General features: G+C 39.2%; 1 protein-coding gene and 1 pseudogene across 2 annotated transcripts in view; one reads left to right on the forward strand and one right to left on the reverse strand.

Moving 5' to 3' along the window:
• Ctnna2 (catenin alpha 2) overlaps nt 1–19,458 on the reverse strand; it is a 1,380,618-nt gene that overhangs the window by 291,801 nt on the left and 1,069,359 nt on the right. The window lies entirely within an intron of this gene.
• On the forward strand, nt 5,270–6,008 carry LOC103749440 (annotated as a pseudogene).

Genomic DNA, 19,458 nt, shown 5'->3' on the forward strand with positions numbered 1-19,458 from the left:
CATGGGTGCACACACATACAAGCAGGCAATACACTCATATACATAAAATAATAAATAATATATATATATATATATATATATATATTAGAAATCACATTCTAATAAGGCACTGCATACTTCAAACAAAGAGATTTTTAATTTTCTTATAGCCAAAAGAACTAAATATATAAAGTGACTGATGGATGGATACGTTGCTCCTGAGTCACTCACTCCACAGTTATATTAAAATATCACACTGTATTTCAAATATATATAAAGTTTTTGCCGATTATGAATAAAACTTTTGAGGACCAAATCCAATGTGGGGCAGGGTGGTGAAGGTAGGCTATGAAGCAGATGACAAATGAGAACAAAGCATAGTGACACATGTATGATGCTAATGCTGTTGACAAAATTTAGAATCACCATGGAAACACACCTGTGGGGGTGTCTATGAAGATTTTTTACAAAAAGGCTTAACTGAAGAAGAAGACCCATCCTACATGTAGGTGGTACCAACCTAGGGTTTGGATTCCCAGGCTGAATAAACAGTAGAAGGCACCTAGAGCACCAACATCCATCCTTTTCTGCTTCCTGACTGTAGTGTTGCCAGACTCATGATCCCACTGCCATGACTTACCTGCCACAAAGGACTGCACCCTCAAACTGTGAGCCAAAATTAACCTTCCTTCTTTAAGTTGCTTTTGTCAAGTATTTTGTCACAGCAAAAGAAAAGTAACATGTATAATATACCATACATAATACACATATATGAAAATGTCATGAAATCTATTACCTTTAACATAACCTTTAACATATTATATGTGCACATAAATAAATAACATTAATAAATCGGGAAAATAATTGCACTCTGGAACAGCTTATGTACCTGAAGGGAGATGTCTGTCATGATAAACTCCAATAAAACTAATGGGTTCTGTATGTATGTATTTGTGTTATAATCCTTGTGATACTAAAGAAGTACAAAATATGATTAATAAGAGAAATAAAATTAGATAATTGCTAGACTTTTATAATTTATTTATTTTATGTATGAGTATTTTTCCTGCATGTACATAAATGCCCCTGTGCATGCAAGGCCCAAGGAGGCTAGAAGAGAACAGTGTATCCTCTGAAACTGAAGTTAGAGATAGTTGGTAGCTGCTACATTGGTGTTGGGAATTGAACCTGGGTTCTCTGGGAGAACAACCAGTGGTCTTAACTGTGCAGCCATCTCCAAAGTCCCGGTCTTCCTCTACAGATAACACGTCCTTGAGATTTTCTTAGTTTAAAAGAGCTTTTCTTCTTTTCAAAATTTCATTTATTTATCTTTCTTTTCTGTGTCTGAGTGTTTTGCCTGCATGTATACAAGTGCACTATGTATGTGCAGTAGTAGTGGAGGTCAGAAGAGGGTGTCAGATCCCCTGAAACTGGAATTACTACTACAGTTGTTAGCAGCCAGGTGGGTGCTGAGAACAGAATCTGGGTCCTTTGCAAGTGCAGTCACTGCTCTTAACCACTGAGCCATCTCTCTATCCCTAATCAGTAGACTTTTTAATAGAAAAGTTTAATGCCCAAAACAGGGTATTGGATTTAAGATACTTATGGAAAAGTAAACTAAGAGAGCAAAATATTTTAGAACCAGCAAAACTGACTTTAAAAGCTATAAAGCACAGAACAAATCCAAACAATACACAAGAACCTAGAGAATTATCTTTTGTGAGACTCTTTTTAAGGAAATCTGTTAAAGAATGAGCTATGAAAATAGAAATAATTAGAAAAAATCAACACAAAGCCTGGCAGTGAATATTAGGTATATACTTGAGACACTAAGAATAAATGATGATTAATTTTATAGTATGAGCTGTTTGTATGTGGTGGCAATGTAGATATATTAAAATATTGTAAAAATGAGGAGAAATAGAAGGGACCATGCAAGGAAATTTTTAATTGTTTTACCTAATTTTCATTGTAGAGGCATCATTAAGCACTATATTGCTTGAAGGTAGAATGCAATGGATTATTAATAATGACATTTTATTTTAAATTTTACTTATTTTTATTGTACGAGTGTGTTCATGGTGTGAGGGGACTTGAGTGCCTTGGTGCACATGTGGATGTGACGTTCTGTCTGTTCACCTTTACATGCTTTCTGGGATCAAACTCAGGTTGCCAGGCTTGAGCAGCAAGTGCCTTTAACCATGAGAAATCTTGCTAACCTTAACTATGAGACTTTAGTTCATTGTCTCTAGTGTCCTGATAGCCCAGAGAGTTGGTAGTGAGAAATGAAGAAAAAAATACTGTAATTCTAGAATTGAATTAGAAATATTCATAGGACACATGGGGATTTTTCAGCTTTATTGATGTATAGTCAACAAATAAAATTTAAAATATTTTCCATGATGATTTGGTAATGAGATACCATATTGAATGATTACCACAATTGAGTTGATTAATATAGCCTTTACCTGGCATTGTTAGTTCCTTCTTTCTTCTTTGGTGAGAATGCTTAAGACCCATTCTCTTAGCAATTTCAATGTATGGTACAGTGTGTGTGTGTGTGTGTGTGTGTGTGTGTGTGTGTGTGTGTGATGTATGTGTACATGATGATGTTAGTGTGGATGTGTGCATGTGTCCATGTACATATATGTGTAGAGGACAGAGGTTAACATCAGGAGTCTTTCTTGAATCATTGTTCATCTTTATTTTTAGAGGTAAGTTCTCTCACTGAAATGATGTGCATCAATTTTGTTAGACTGGTTGGCCAATAACAATAAGGGTACAGACATCTCTCTGAAATACTGATTTTGTTTATTTTGTCTATATGCTTAGAATTTGGATTGAAAAATTACACAGTAGTTGTAGCTTTCATTTTATGAGGGGACTCCACACTGTGTTCTATAATGTCTATACAATTTACATTCCATACTCCAATAGTGTTCAAAAGATTTCCTTTTCTCTACATCTTGATAATTTTTGGACATCTAGGATTTTAAGTGAAAAACATATATGTTCACATACATTTTCTCAATTTTATCCAATTACAAAAATTCCCAAATGGTCACCTGACTAGTTATGTTGAACATCTTGAAATACAATTTTAGAATTGTTTAAAAGAAAGCAATATCTCATGGAGAAATGACTGATTCTGAGTACCGTGAGGCTGGGAATGGACAATCAAGCCTGAATTATTTTATCATATGAGAGAAGAGAATAATATATGTAACTGTACCACACACATCCAATCAGCAAAACCTGAATCAAAAAAATGTCAATAATCTTCAAAATATTAGGGCTTGTGAGATGGCTCACCAGGTGAAGGAACAGGCCACCAAGCCTGGTCACCTGAGTTCCTTCCCCTGGACCCATATGATGGAAGTGGTGAACCAACTCCTGCAAGATTTCTCTCTCTCTCTCTCTCTGTCTCTCTCTCTCTGTCTCTCTCTCTCTCAAATAAATAAATAAATAATAGTTAAATGTTGTTTGAAAACTTTCAAAGTATGGATTGTTAGCTTCAGAAAAGGGATGGGAGGGACACAGGAGACTGAGAGTTCTGAGGCAGAACTAGGTCATGTCATCTAAAGATGCACATTTGGGCCACAAAAACACAAAGCACATAGGAGGTTGATAATTCTAAGAGCCAGGATACCAGTTTCTTTTGGAGGGAGTTTGGGACATATAGAGAGACTCCCAAGGGACAGCAGAATTGTATTTCCTGACTTGAAAGTTGGTCACATGGGTGTTTGCACAATAATTAAACCATATATGACTGTATGTTGATTTTTATATCTGCATTTTATTTGAAAAGAAAAAGTTTAAAGCAAGTAAACTTTTCTCACAGATACTCCTTTGTGTCCCTTTCCATTTCTATCTGTGTGGAATATCCAAATGGTCTTCAGGGTCCTTGAATCCCCCCCAATCAATCTAGATCTCTGAACATATGAAGGAGGGTTACCAAGTGTCTTGATTACTAACCTGGTATTGTTACAAAAATAATAAGTTTAGTTCTATTGTGCTGGTACCTTTGAATATGTTGGACTACATTAGTTACCATACTTAACTTACCCTAACTTAAGTAGAACACTCTGAAGTAAGAGTTTCTTTTTCATTTCTCTCATCAACTTTGTCCTCTTTCAGCCTGCCTTCCCTCCCCTGGGTCCTTTCCACTTCAAGTGCCAGAATCAGGTCACCACCATTGCCATCCCTAGGAACTTCTTAGAAAGAGGAACCCAAAACCCTACCCTGGACCTGCATCTTCATCGGAATCTAGAGTTTAATAAGAAATCTAGGTGATTCCTCTGTACAATAAGTTTGAGAAATGTTTTCCTGGAAGACCTCTTATATCTGCCAAAATCATAATCTCAAGCAGCAAAAAACTAATTCTGATTAAGCAGAAGTATCGTATTATTTCATAGAATGAACAGAATTCAGAATGCAGCCTGGTGTAGCAGCACCTCCCTGGAATCTCAGTTACTGGGGAGAACGAGGCACAAGTAAAGGGGAGAGGAGAAAGGGAGAGAAGGGGAGAAAGGAGGAGAGAGGCAGGCGGAAGGAGACACAATGATGATTCAGGGACTCAAGCATGGGTAGAAAAAAAGTGGAAACAGATTTATTAGAAATAACCAAATGGGGAGGGACTATTTATAAGGAACAAGGGTAGAATCCAGGAGCTGGGGAAGGAATGGCAAGCGTGCCTCTTCCTTTCTATGACTTATCAGACATTAGTCAATTACAGCATCCTTTTACGCTTAGCTCCATTCTTCTTCCTAATCCTTCTCAGCACAGTGCTCCAGACAGCTAGTGCTCATCAGCCCTACTTCCCCTGCAGGAGGAAAGCTTGCTTGTTTTGCCAGATTCCCTGCAATGGAAGGGTTCTTTTGGTGTAACTGACTATATGCCCAAGAAGTCCAGCATCATCTTTCTTGATTTTCAAAAATGAAAGTGATTCTAGATTATGCTGAAGGCACTTAACAAATACCTGGCCATTTAACATCTGTCCTGTTCCTTGCATGTTTAGAGCAATCTTATTAAGAATAATAGTATTAGCTTTTTCAATATTATATACAAGACATAGTCAACAAGGTCAAAATTGGGTGAAGTGAGTGCTTTCAAAGAGGCTTAAAATCTGAAGCCTTAACATTTCCTTGAATTTAGCTGCTTCAGGCTTTTTGTGATACTGACATATTTTACCATAGCTTCTTAAGCTTTGTGCTGTAATTATTATTAAAAAATGAAAGATCAAGGTCTCTGGTTTTCCTCCAGCATTTCGGTTTCTTCACAGCCCGCCAAGATGAACCAATTCTTCAGAAAAGCGAAACCCAAGGGCTCTGCCGCCCGGCCTGACTGAATGCATTGACATGGTAGACAGCAGGGCAGACTCCATTCACAAAAACTTCCCCACTGGATGTTGAGCTGGTGAAGCATAACGATCAAATCAAGAAGATGAGAGAGGATTCTGCCAAGAACATGGTCAAACAGAAAGGACTGCGGGTTTTAAAGCAAAAGCTGATGTATGAACAGCAGCAAGACAACCTTGCCCAGCAGTCCTTTAACATGGAACAAGCCAATTATACCATCCAGTCACTAAAGGACACCAAGACCACAGTTGATGCCATGAAACTGGGAGTGAAGGAGATGAAGATGGCCTACAAGCAAGTGAAAATCGACCAGACAGGGCTTACAAGACCGGGTAGAACATATGATGGAGGACGCAGATGAAATCCAAAAAGCACTGAATTGCGGCATCCCGGAACTAGATGGAGATGACTTAGAAGCAGAGTTGGATGCACTGGGTGACGGGCTTCTGCCTGATGAAGATAGTTTACTTGGATGAAGCAGCATCTGCACCTACAATTCCAGAACGTGTTCCCACAGACACAAAAAGCAAGGATGGAGTCCTGGAAGATGAATTTGGGTTGCTGCAGATCCCTGCTTCATACACATCACCATTTCAGCATCTCAGCATCCCGTGTAAAATAAATGCATACTCTGGGACTGGAAATATTTCCATATTTACCAAACGGATTTAGGTTTCTTTCCTTTCTTTGAAGGAAAAGTTAATAGCACTGCTCCTTTATTTTTTATTTTTCCGTTAAGAAACTCAGTGCTTGGGGGAAACTTTCTTTTACTAAAATTTTATTCTTTTTTTCTTAGGAAAGACTAAGTACCTTTGACTTTATATGGCTTGTTTTCATTCATTAATGATAATTTTAAATAAAACCAAGGAGATGAGAATTTTTAAGTTCTGTGGTAGTGTAACCCTGTAGTCTCAGTGTGACTTGATAAATTGATAAAGACGAAGTTATCCAGACTGTTCATTAGTTCCACCACTTAGAAGGAAGAAGCAGGTGGATCTCTGTGCGATTGAAGACAGCTTTGTCTACATAGCGAATTCCAGGCCAGCTGCAGCTGCAGGGAGACCTTGGAGAGAGAGAGAGAGAGAGAGAGAGAGAGAGAGAGAGAGAGAGAGAAAGAAAAGAAGAAGGAGGGGAAACAAAAACTGTCTCTTGTGGTAGTATAGGTGGGTTAAAATGATGTCTTTTTTGATAGATTTTGTTGTTTTTGTGTGAGCAAATCAGTACTATGTCTAATGTTGGAATGAATTGTCACTACTGTATCATGACTTGATATTTGATTCCATGGTTCCCTCAGTATCATAGCCTGACTTTAGTGAATAATGAATATTTCTTGATATTTATTATGTAAGACATTTGTTTATACTCAATAAATATTTTTCAAAAGGAAAAAAAATGAAAGACAAAAGCAACAAAGTCACTGGGCCATCAGCCATCCAACCCAGGGGGCTTGACAGGAGCTGAGCTTCATTTAATCAAGCAAATTGTAACTAGTGTGGAGGTCAATTCTGGTAATTAGTTAGTGCAGCTATTCACCCAAAGCCACTTTAATAAGCTGAAGTGTCTCTAATGGCCAGGGTCCCATGGTAATAAAGGAGCTGGTCATGGTTTGGGGTGAAACAGATGGAGATGGCCCATCAATGAAGCCAAAGGAAAAACAGTAAGAAATAAAATCTTTTTGCTTTATTTGTATTCTTTTCCAGAGAAACACAAGTTTCTTTGGTTATTAGCTTGATGATACCACAAAGCAAAATCATTTTAATTGGGATACATGAGCATCTTAATGGAACCAATTACCTCCCAGAAAGAAGAATGATTCATCAGACCTTGTTTTTCTCCTCCTATCCCATCTATCCCATACCTCTGCAGCATGCCTTAAAGTACAGTTAAAGTCATTATGTGCAACATCTATGTGCAAACACTTGATTGAGTTTAACCAGATCAACAGTTTATGCCTGTAGTGTTTGCCTTTAGGACTGTCAACACAGTCATAACGAAAGTCAGGAAATGTGTCTCTCTGGTAGACTAAGAAGCACTGAGGTGAACTCAGATACTGCAGTGGACTAATTATAGTCATGATCCCATTGTAACTTTTCCATGTAACATTATGGCTGACCCTGACAACCACCGACACTCATCATATCCAATGAGCATTAGCCTTGATGTTGCCTTGGTCTTTTTTTAAATTTAATTTAATTTTTTATTGTGTATGAGTTTATTGCTGGCATGTATGTAAATGCACCTGTGTCATGCAGTACCCTTGGAGGTCAAAGGAAGGTGTTGGATCCCTGAAACTGGAGTTATTTGTCACCATGTGGGTGCTGGGAATCGAACCCAGGTTCTCTGCAAGAGTAGTCAGTGCTCTTAACCTCTGAGGCATCTCTCCAGCCCCCTTTGGTTAATTTTAACCCAGGTTCTCTGCAAGAGTAGTCAGTGCTCTTAACCTCTGAGGCATCTCTCCAGCCCCCTTTGGTTAATTTTAATTAGAGATTTTATTTTATTTTGTTTTATGGGTGTGAATGTGTGCTTGTGTAATCAAATGTGTGAGTAGGTGCCCACAGAGGCCAGAAGTGGGTGTCAGATCATCTGGAGATAGAGATATAGGAAGCTGTGAGCTATCTGGCATGGGGACTAGGAACATGGGTCCTCTGCAAGAACAGGAAGTGTTCTCAACCACTGAGCCATCTCTCCAAACCCCATGCTGGGGTTTTTAAGGATCTTTTATCATTGGGCTTCTTAGGTCTTTCTTTCTGCCATCCACACGCTGGCCTGCTGTGCTGGTTAATCAGAAATTAACTAAGAGATAGGCCATAGGCCACGGAGTACACTTGTAGATGATTATCTTAAGTTCATTGTTATGGGAAGACCCTTCTTATTGTCTGAGAGATCATTTCCTAAGCAAGGGATGCTAGTCTCTATAAAATAGTGAGCTGAGGAGCCATATGTATGCATTATTGTTCTCAGTTTTCTGAGGGTGGATGTGATGTGACCAGCTGCTTCAAGTTCCTGCCGCCTTGTCTTCCCTGATATGATGGTTGTGCCTTGAACTGTGAGCTTATCCTACTTATACAGGTTCAAGGCTGACCTTTCAGGGCCTCTACACCTGTGCATTTCATTTCTGTATTTTTTCAGTCACAACTTTGATACAAAATGTATTTAATTTACTATTTGAAAAAGCCAATTCTTGTTTTGAAATTAGTTAATTCATCCCTGGGAGCAGCAACTTGTAGCATGTGGCCAAGCCTTATGTCTGCTGTGGTTGAAATGGGGCAGAATGATGTAACCTCATGCTCAACATCTGTGCCCAGTAAACACTTGAATAATAATTAATAATAATAATGATAATAACACTTTTTACTTGCATACGTTAAACTGTCTTTATTTAAAATGTTGTACAAAGAGAAAAGCTGCAGGGATTGTGATGGGAACAGGTCAGGGCTCACTCTGAAGGATAGGAGCAGATGTTTAGCTCCATCTGTTGATTTCATTTTTCTGCCCCAGCACACACAGGTGTGTGTCAAAGCCCTCTTTTCTGTACATGACAGGCAAGAGCAATTGCTTTCATGAGAAGAGGTAATGGGAGTCTGCCTTGGGGTTCAGGGGAGTGCTGCGATCACTGAGGATCTCCAGGTGGCCTCAGTCCAGCAACTTGACTGGAAATTGAAGCAGAAAATGGAGCCCACAAATACCCATTGCTCCATAAGGAAGCGAAGAAGGCGTTGGGGGGATGGAGGATATATGCAGAAAGCAGAAGTCACTGCAATAGAGGGCCATAAAGAAGGGTTGGGGCAGAAAGACAGAGGAGAGGTTCAAATACCAACAGTCTTCACATAGGGCTTATTTTGTGGTGCTGTCCCAGTTATTTATATAACTCATTTATTTATATCAAAAATCTGGCTACTGGGTATGAGGCTGAGGAGTCAGCTCAGCAGATAAGAGCATTTGCTCCTATAAGCATGAGAACCTGACTTTGAATCCCCAACATTTATGTGCAAAGAATGTGTCTGTATGTGTCTGTAAACCCCAGGATTGGGGAACAGAGAAAGGCGATCCCAGGAGCTCTCTAGCCAGCCAGCCTTCTAGTCTGGTGAAAGACCTTTTCTCAAGGCAAATAGGAGGACACCCAGCGATAAAGGAAGATGCCCACGATCCTGCTTTTACCACTGCATGCATGCACATGGGATCATGCACTAGTGTACTCACATGCAGGCAGAGAGAGAGAGAGAGAGAGAGAGAGAGAGAGAGAGAGAGAAGAGCTGACTACCATCTCCATTTCATAGGTGAAGAAAGGAGAATGAAGTCATTCATTCATACTCACATAGCTCATAAGTGGCAGAGGGAGGATTTTAATAAGGTCTTCTGGCCCTAGAGTTTATGCTTGGAACTATTAGCAAGCATAGGCCCTCCTTTTTCCACTCTGTGAGAGCTTAGCCTATATTATTGACTTAAGTGTGGTTTTATAGAGTTGTGGTGGAGAAATTTCTAGGAACAAATTCTTCTTGATGTATAAGTTAAAAGCACAGAGAAGATTCTGGAAGGTTCTTTCTTATGTACTTCTGAGATAGTAAAGCCAAAAGAAGGTGAATTCTCAGGAGAGAAAATTGAAGGACAGACTCATTTGAAGGTAGAGGTGAGGATGCAAATTAGTGATCCTACCAGGATAGAAGTGGGTGTGCATAACTTCTCTCAAAAGGGAGGGGAGAAAGAGAGAGAGAGAGGGAGAGAGAGAGAGAGAGAGAGAGAGAGAGAGAGAGAGAGATTCCTGCTGGAAGATTACTAGCACTCTGACTTCACAAGACTTTAGGAGTTTGGAAGAAAAAATGCTTGACTTAACAATTTAAGATATAGATATGCTAAGATATGTTTACTATAGCTAGTTGTGCTGATGCATGCTGGTTGGCTGGGTGGGTATGCTGGAGAGGCAGAGACTAGAGGAGCAAGATATGTTCACTGTAAAGATACATTAATAACTTGTAATTTTGGGACTTGGGAGAGTGAGGAAGGATGATCATGAGTTTGAGGTCTAACTAGGCTATGGTATAAAATTGTATCTCAAAGAATATATAAATATATGTATATATATATATATATATATATAACCTGACACTAATTCAATGAAGTTTTAGTTTAAAGTATTGTTTTAAAAAAATGATGATGAAGAAAGATGGAGAGTGGTCACAAGGACACGTATGGGACATGAAAGAGGAAAATAGTCTGAAGGGGTGGCTACCGGGGTAACAGGGGTGGCAAGGAGTTGTGGGATGTAGGGGAAGAAGAACTATAGACACACACTTTGTTCAACTATGGCATAATGCTATCTAACATATTATATGCTGATTTAAAAAGTAAAAATAAAAAATGCGTATTTTACAAGAAATCTAAAAAAATGCATCTGCACCGAACACATATAGAATATTCTCCCTAACATCACTCCCTAAAATATGTAGCATAATCATTATTTATATGGCAGTTCATTTTTATTAAAGTATCCTAGGGGTGACTTGAATTCATTGAAGGATATGTGTAGGTTATCTGCAAACACAATGCCAGTTTATGAGCATCTTCAGATTTTGATATCCATGGGTATCCTAAAACTAACAGAAACAATTATATCTGTTCTTATATAACCAGTTATCACTTACCAGTCAAAGTATTTTCAAATAGGAACTTGTAAAAAGCTTAATAAAGTGTGGTTCTATGAATTTTGATCGGTTGGAGACAAGAGACATGAGACTTCTCCCAGAGAAAATTGGGATCCATTCCCATGCCTTGGTGTGGTAATTATAGTGGTGAGGTGAGCCAAAGCCTGCCTCATTGTAGAGAGATCCTTTAGTATGGGGAAAATCTAGCATACTAATTTAATTCTCAGCCTGAAGAGTACCAGGATCAAACTATATTCATCCTAGACATATCTCTTACACTGTCTATAAACATCCATAAAGATAAGCACATCCACAAGTGAGAACTGGTAGTCTCAGCAGCCAGGATCAGGGACACCTTGAACTTGGTTTCATCCAGGAAGTGCAGGGACTTATAAATCCTGCCTTCATTAGCTCATGGGCTCTATGATTTGTATCTCTGATGAATAGGGGCGCATTTTTGCCAGTAAACAGGCAATTTAATTCTGTAAATTGGCTATTAGAATGGTTTAAATGTCCTTGCCTACAAGCTGAAAGACATAGTTAATACGTTTTACATAACCTGAAAGATCAAAATTTAGCTATCAGTCAACCGGGGCAGAAAGGAATGACTTGACAAAATTGTTCATTAATTCTGACAGGAGTCAAGAACACAAGGCTTTCTTCCAACTGTTTAAATGCATGTGTGTGACAAGAGAATTTTAATTGCATAAGGCAAGACATTTAAAGGTATTAGCTCAGCACTACCAGTTTATTTTACCCAATTATGCCTATTCAATGTAAAAAACATATTTATTTCAGCAAACCAAAAAGAACAAAATCAATGGATCATACCTAAGGAAATAATCTCCTTTCTTATTTCATGGGAGGGGAGAGTGATGAAAGGATAAATACAATCTATCGCACAAGTTAGAGAAGAAAAATAAACAGTCTCAAAAATGACTCATTTTCTGCTTTTGGAGTGGGACAAGATGAATGTACAGTGTATGTGGAGCTATATTGAAATAGATGTTACAAAAGTATTTGTGCATGAGGTCCAAAATGCTACAAAAGTATGATGAATATGAAACAGTTCCCAGCAGAAGAAAACAATACCTCTCTCCCCAGCTAGCCAAATAGCATAAGCTTACTTCCATGAGACTTTGATGACTGTGTACTTTAAGTCTCCCAAAGAAAAAAACTCCTCTCTTTGTAATGGATAGCTGTAAGACTGAAAAAGTTCTCTTAATTATTTGCCTTCAACAGGGTGTTTCAAAAATTCCATTCTGATCTCAAGAGGGTAAAAATGGATCCACAGACAAAAACAGTCTACGTTCATTCCCAAACTTTTATTAAGAAGGGGAAAGTGTTTTCCCAAAGAAAGGAAATAAGAAATATGCACAAAAACATAACAGTGTAATACTAATACAATTAGTACTAAAGAAGTAGGAAATGTACAAGAAAAACAAGAAGTGGGGGTACAGCTCAGTGGTTAAGAGTGCTTATCACTCTTGCAGAAGACCCAGGTGCAGTTCCCAGTACCCACATCAAGTGTTTTACAACCACCTGTAATTCCAGTTCCAGGGGATGGAATGCCTTCTTATGGCCTTCATGGGTACCTTCATGCACATGGTACACATAAACTCAGGAAAGCATACACACATGCAAAGAAAGAAAAAGTTAATCAATAAGACAAACAGGAACCTCGCAGAGAAATAAATATGCTTCATCTCTTTACTCCACTGTTCTCTCATGTAGTTCTTCTACTTGAAACAATAAGAAGTACATACCTAAGAACTCCTGCTGTGCTAAGCACTGCATTTGGACAAAAAATATAAAGGAAAATGAGATAAGCCATCTATTCTTATTGCCCAAACTCCTTCCACTATCTCCAACTCTAATAATCAACACAGCTACCGTGATAAACTTGACTTCATACATATTAGCCTTATAAATGATGCTAATAGAGGCAAGGGTAAGCTCTTTGTATTAAGTTGGAAGTCAAGCAATTAAAAAAAAACCAAAAAACCCATTTTAAAAACACTCCCTTTCTGTAGCATTACTTAAGACTTTCTTTTTGTCGCTTCCTGCACCCCTCCCTTGGGACTGACATTCTTTGTACTGCCTGATTTCTAAATCAGCATGGAAGATTTAGCATTTCCAAAGCAGGGATTCTTAGGTGACATGGAGAAAAGATTCCAATCGCTTAATCCAGCCCTATAAACATATTTGGAAATTTATGTATCTATAACATGTGTTTGATTCCTAGCTGGCTGCTTCCTGTAATAATAATCCTACCCATGCTTTGATTTTGTAGCTTGTAGAGAATTTTTCTAGAAATTATTTCATTGACTTTCCTTATAATATCTTGCTAGGAGTAAGGGTGAAGTTTATAGGACAAGCATCTACTTAGCTGTTTGTGTAGCTTAAATAAGGAGCAGGAAGATCCTGCTGGTCCAAAGACCATCCTAGGCTACATAATGAGATTCTGTCTCAAAAAGAAGAAAAAAGTCCATTTAAGAGCTTGAGACAAGCAGTGGAGAGGAAATCTCTAAATCCATGATTCCTTTTGATAGCTGTGATCAGCTTTACAGTAGGATGTATACCAGGTAGAATCATCTGACCCCCATATGTCCACATTTCTTGCCATTCCATGTTATAGCAGGTATAATCTCTGGGTCTTAGGAAAATCCCTTATATTTGAATAGGAGGAAAAGAGGAAGGGTTTTACAAGGAACTATGGGGGTAAAGGGGAAAAAGGAGCTCAGGAGATGGTGACCATAGGAGGTAGGTATTATCCAGGGAGAAACAGGAATAATAGAGGATACATTAAATGGGAAGAACATGGTTAGTCAAGGAGAGAGAGAGAGGAGAGATAATACCTAGCTAGTGTAAAAAACCAGAGAGAACCATATTAGTCCAAAAACCTACTGATAACTTACACATACACATATAATAGCTCTACATGAGCTCATGTGTATAGCTGAGGGCTACATAACAAGAAACAGTGTCAGACAGGTGAAATCTCCCATTGAGTTATTGGTCAGGGTAGTCCAAGAGACACTCAAGATTACACAGGCTATTGCAACAGTCCTTGATTGCCTGCCAGAACTTCAAGGGTAAGACCCTATAGCTGAATACATGACATACTGCAGACACATGATTTGGGGCAGTGGAGTTGGAAATAACCTGAATGCCACCTCCCCTGAAGGCTAGCTCTCATAGCTTTGAGAGTATTGTGCAAGGACATCAATCGATGGTTCAACCACAGCTTTAAGGCCTAAAAATCACATCAATGAGCAGCACCACAAACAACTTTGATGAAGTCATGGCACTTTTATCTTGAGGGGTAATCAGTAGCTACCTAACTGGACTTAAAGCCCACTCAATGGGAAGAAACTCATGTATCATAGCCAAATACACTTGGCTGGAAAGGTCATAGATCTTAGAGAAAACCACAAGGCTGTCACATCACTAGACAAACATGAATATGAAATATGAATATTTCAAATATCCAAAATATGAATATTCATATTCAAAATATGAATATTTCAAAATATGAATCCTTATATTTACAGACAAGTATGCCAGTCACCACTCATCAAAGAAGCTTCTTCTGCAACAGAGATTATTACAGAGTTCCATAACCGGTCACACACAGACACTGAATTGTCCAAGCCTAAGTGGCACATCTACAATGCAACCTCTATACCTAAGGCTCATTGAAAATAGAACAAAGGGTAAAGAGAACACTAATGCATCTCTCAATCCTCATTGTGGAACCCTCCTCCTTGGCCCCCTCCCCTGGACTCCCTAGACCCCTGCCCCTATTTAGGACTAACTGCTCTTTTCGCTTCTGTAAATCGCTTGGCTTGAGGGAACCAGAGGGACAAACTGCACCATCTCCATTTTGACTGCTGATTCCTCCATTTTCGTGATGTCTCATGGTCATAGACTAGGCAAGCCTGAGCATGTCCATGGGGCCCGGGCAGGTTTGAGGCCTTATAAGGAATAAACAGGGTCCTCTAGTCCTGAAGATAACAGTCAGCACGTTCCACAGCCCTGAAGGCAGCACCCACCAATGAGAGGCCTCCAAGACTGTAACCAATCAATTCAAAAGTATGTTGGCATGCGCGGGCTCTTTGGACCAATCAAAATATAACTGTCATTCCCCTCCTCCCTTTGTCTGAAACCTATGAAAAGTTCCCTTCCCCTGCAATCGGGGCTCTCAGAGGAACCTACCACGCTAGTTTGGTCTGAGAGTCCGAACTTAAGCCCGAATAAAGACTTTTTGTTCTTACATGCTCTCTGGACTCCGTGGTAATTCTTGGGGATCTGTTCTCTGGGCACACCACCATCAATGAAGCTCCCTCATGCAACAGAGGGCCATGAACACAAAAGGACACAAATGACCAAAGTATAGAGAATAAGAGTCTATAGAGCATGGGTCCTTGGACAGGACCCTTATACTAAATTCCACCCACCCAGGGCTCAAGGACCATTATGGAAGACGGGGGCAGAAAGATTCTAAGAGCCAGGGAGGAGGTGCATGACCATATGGAAAGAGAGTCCTATAGGTTCCTGGGTCCTTGCTCATAGAAACCTACAGCAATGGTGTCAGCTTGCACAAGACCCATGCAAACCCAAGCAGATAAAAACCCAGCACAGAACTGTGGAAATGGACAGCAGGCCCCAGTCTTAGTTGAAGAATTATTGGCAGCTGATTACTGCTGGGTGAGGGAGAGTTGGGCTTCTTAAATGGAGGGAGTCTAGATAAACTGACTAGACCTCAGTAGATGAGCTTGCACTGAGGGACATCTGAGGACACTGACCTGACTTGATAGGCCTTAACACAAATGACCAAATGCATAAATTCCAGTGGCAGGAGCTATGGGAGGGTGCCAGTGGGGAAGGGGGTAAAAAGATCATTAAGATGTTCTGTATGAAATACACAAAAACTCAATTAAAAATATTTACAAAAAAAAAATTCCCCTTATAAATGTAAGAACCTCTTTGAGGAAGCCTAACCAAAGCCCTACCAGTTCTCCCACCAGACATCTGATGAGTGACATCTCAGCTCACCTGAGTGGAATGGTAGTATGGGCTAAGATGGTACTTCAGTAAGGGAAAAGGAGTGCCAAGCACTCACATGTTGGTACTGATGTCTCCAACAAATGCACCTCTGAAGTCTCCAAAGCCTCTTGTGCTTTTGAAAACAGAAAGCCTTCTGATTTGCTCCAGTGATGAATACCCATGTGTCTTGGAGTTATTTTCTCCATATAGAGAACTGCTGGAGCATGCTACACTTTTTCACTTGCTGGGTTTCTGGTTTTTTTTTTTTTTTTTTTTTTTTCGGTCTTTCTAAGACAGGGTCTCCCTGCAGCCCCAGCTGTCCTGGAACTCACTATGTAGACCACTCTGGCCTCAAACTCACAGAGATCAGCCTGCCTCTGCCTCCTGAGTGCTGGGATTAAAGGTGTGCACCATCACGCCAAGCCCCATTTGCTGGTTTTAATTATTGCACAGCACTGTGCTTCCAACAGCTGCTAAAGTTTTCTCTAGAGGGCCTTCATTTCACAGCAAAGCCCAGTGATTGTCCTGCTTTCCCAAGTTTATAAAAACCCCATAAAATGATTGGTGCCATCACTATTTAAAGAAATGGCAAGAGATGGAGTCAAATTCTAGGTCCTTTAGTTTTGGGGGAACTAAGAGTTCTTATCCTACTATCTGTTTTATCTCTGGATACATTACTTTTAAAGCAGAGGTTGACAGACTTTTCCTGTAGAAGGAGTTCTGTCATTGTGTCTCTACCACAACTACTCGATCAATGTTGCAGCTATAGAATAAGTAAGTCAATACAACTTCATATCATCACAGAGAACATGGGATTAGAAGCAATGGCAATATCTTGTCAATTCCTATTCTACATGGATTTTGGTCTGATATCCTTCTCATTCTCTCTACCAGTTGCTCCTGCAAATCTTAGGCTAATTTAAGCCTCATTCACCTAATGTTTACTTAAAACTGATCATCTGCTTTTCCCAGGAAAAGAACCAAGGAGTTTAGAATTAGAGGCTTCTAGAAGACCTATGTGGTCTGCTTAACCAGTCTTATTTGACTGCATTAATATTTCTTCTGTCTCTGCCTTTCACTCCACTAAAAAACATCAGTTATTCCACTGGTCTCCATGTAATTCCTTTTGTAGGAAAAGCTTCCAGTCAAAAAAAGAAATGGAAAAGCTAAGAGTTGAAGTCAGTAACTATTCCCCAAAACACTATGGACTAGAAAGATATCTGGTTCAGTTCTCTGGCTTGTTTAATATAGTTTTTTTTTTTTTTAAATCTAAGATGGCCTTTAAATTCTAATATTATATGTAGGTTTCCAAAACTGTTGAAGATGGATTTCTACAGACTGATTAAGCACTCAGAGAACACAGAGAGCAGCAGTAAGCTGGGTTCTAAGGCACAAATGCCAGTTGGTAAGTCACAAGTTATTTATTCCCTTTCAACTAGCTATTTCAGCATCCACAGATAAAGCCTAAAGGCACATTGATATAAGCCTCTGGATTTCAAGGGAGGGTCTGAAGGAATAAGCTCAGATCAAGGATGGTTCATTAGTTTTGACTTTTACCTCTTCTAGGAACTCTGTGTTCTCCTTCCTGAGTTTTGGTATCTCAGAACTCCCACCTTACTTTACCTAAAGGTGCCTTTTAGCTCTTTGCAGAGTTTCAACTTAGACTGTGGCTATTTAAGGCAGCCTGATCCTCTTTGAAATTGAAGGTATCAAAAAGTATAGAAAGACCTGTCCTGAACAGTTAAACAGGATTAATGCACCCATGAGAAGTTTAGAAACTTAGGGGCTAGGGAGATGGCTCCACAGTTAAGAGCACTGGCTGTTCTTGCAGTAGACCCAGGTTCAAATACCAGCACCCACAGGGCAGCTAACAATAATCCATAATTCCAGTTCCAGGGGATCTGATGCTCTCATCCATCTTCCACAGGCACTGAACAACACTGGTATACTTACCCAAAGGCAGGCAATATACTCAGACACTTAATAAAAATTAAAAAAATCAAAAAAACAATTTTTAAAGAAACCTTAGAAACTGTGGAAGAAAAGATAGAGCTGAGACTGGTTAATCATCCAAACTTCTGACAAGCACTTACAGTCAGATCTGATGGAAAAATATTCTGTTTTCCCCAAATTCCTCAGGACAAATTCTCCTCCAACACTTAGCACAATCTGGTCAACAATTTCTCACTGACTCCCCTAGGCAAGTCTGCTGGTCTCTTGATGTACATTTAATCAGATATCCCTTCAGCTAAAATGAAAACGCTTTATATTCCCCACCCCAAGATTAATTAGAAAAAAAATAATTATCAAGATCACATACAGAGTTCATTGTTCTTGCCTGGAACTGGACACACATATGTATGACTTATGGAAGAAAATATGTGGTTATATATTAACCCTAAAACTTCTTATAATGATTATTGTAGAGAAACTCAGGACTTATTAATAATCGACATTTACCTTATGTTTTTCCCATTAGGGAAGTTTAATAAAAGTTATACTCTATGACCAAAGTGTACCAATTTTAAAGATTACAGTCTTTAAAAAGGAAAAGCTCACTTTGGTTCTCTACCTTATAAGCATTGTCTGGAGAGGAAATTTAATCATACTATTGGAGTTTCAATATTTTGCTCTGTTTTTTAAAAAATTCTGCTAGTAATCCACCTCTGAAGAATTGTCAGGATCTTCAAAAAAGAATCAAGGGAAGTTTGTATGTTAACCAAATGTCAAACCATTCCAGTGAGCAGCTTTCCTTCTCTGACCCTCATAGATAACCAAGTACAAATGGGAGTCATAGATTAGAAGATGAAGAGACCTGATGGCTTCAGATGTCTCAGTGACTGATTGGACTCTAAACCTAACCATTTTTACAAGAATCTGAAAAACTACAACAATTAATTGGAAGCCATGACTCCAATATGCAATAACAGCCACTGTTGTTTGGTCTGTAATACACTAATTTTTTTTTATTTGTTTTGCTATTTGAGGCAGGGTCTTGCTAAACTGTTTACCCCAGGCTGGACTCAAACTCTTAATCTTCCTGCCTCCACCTCCCAAGTGGTGAGATAAAAAGGCATGTTAACCCCATACCAGGCTGATTTTCAACTTTGGAAGGGATTTCAGTTTTGTATCACAAAGCCACTAACAATGGTTCCTGTTTACTATGTGACTCATCTTAACTCGATTTTTAAAACGTACCTGCAGCTGAGAGAAGGGAAATCACACATCTCAAAAGGGGACGAAGAGGTGTCTCTAGACTGACAACAAGACGTCTCTTATCCTAAAAGAACCTGAGGTTCCTTCTTCCTCTAAGAGTCCCTGATTTCTGAATCAATGTCTTCTCTTTCAAAGATAGTTGAGAAATAAGCCCAGGAGACATGCTTACATGCTGTTTCTCTCTCTCTCTGTCTCTCTCTCTCTGTCTCTCTCTCTCT

The sequence above is a fragment of the Nannospalax galili genome, unplaced genomic scaffold (assembly GCF_000622305.1).
Source record: "Nannospalax galili isolate Female #2095 unplaced genomic scaffold, S.galili_v1.0 scaffold726, whole genome shotgun sequence".
In the NCBI taxonomy this organism is placed as follows: domain Eukaryota; kingdom Metazoa; phylum Chordata; class Mammalia; order Rodentia; family Spalacidae; genus Nannospalax; species Nannospalax galili.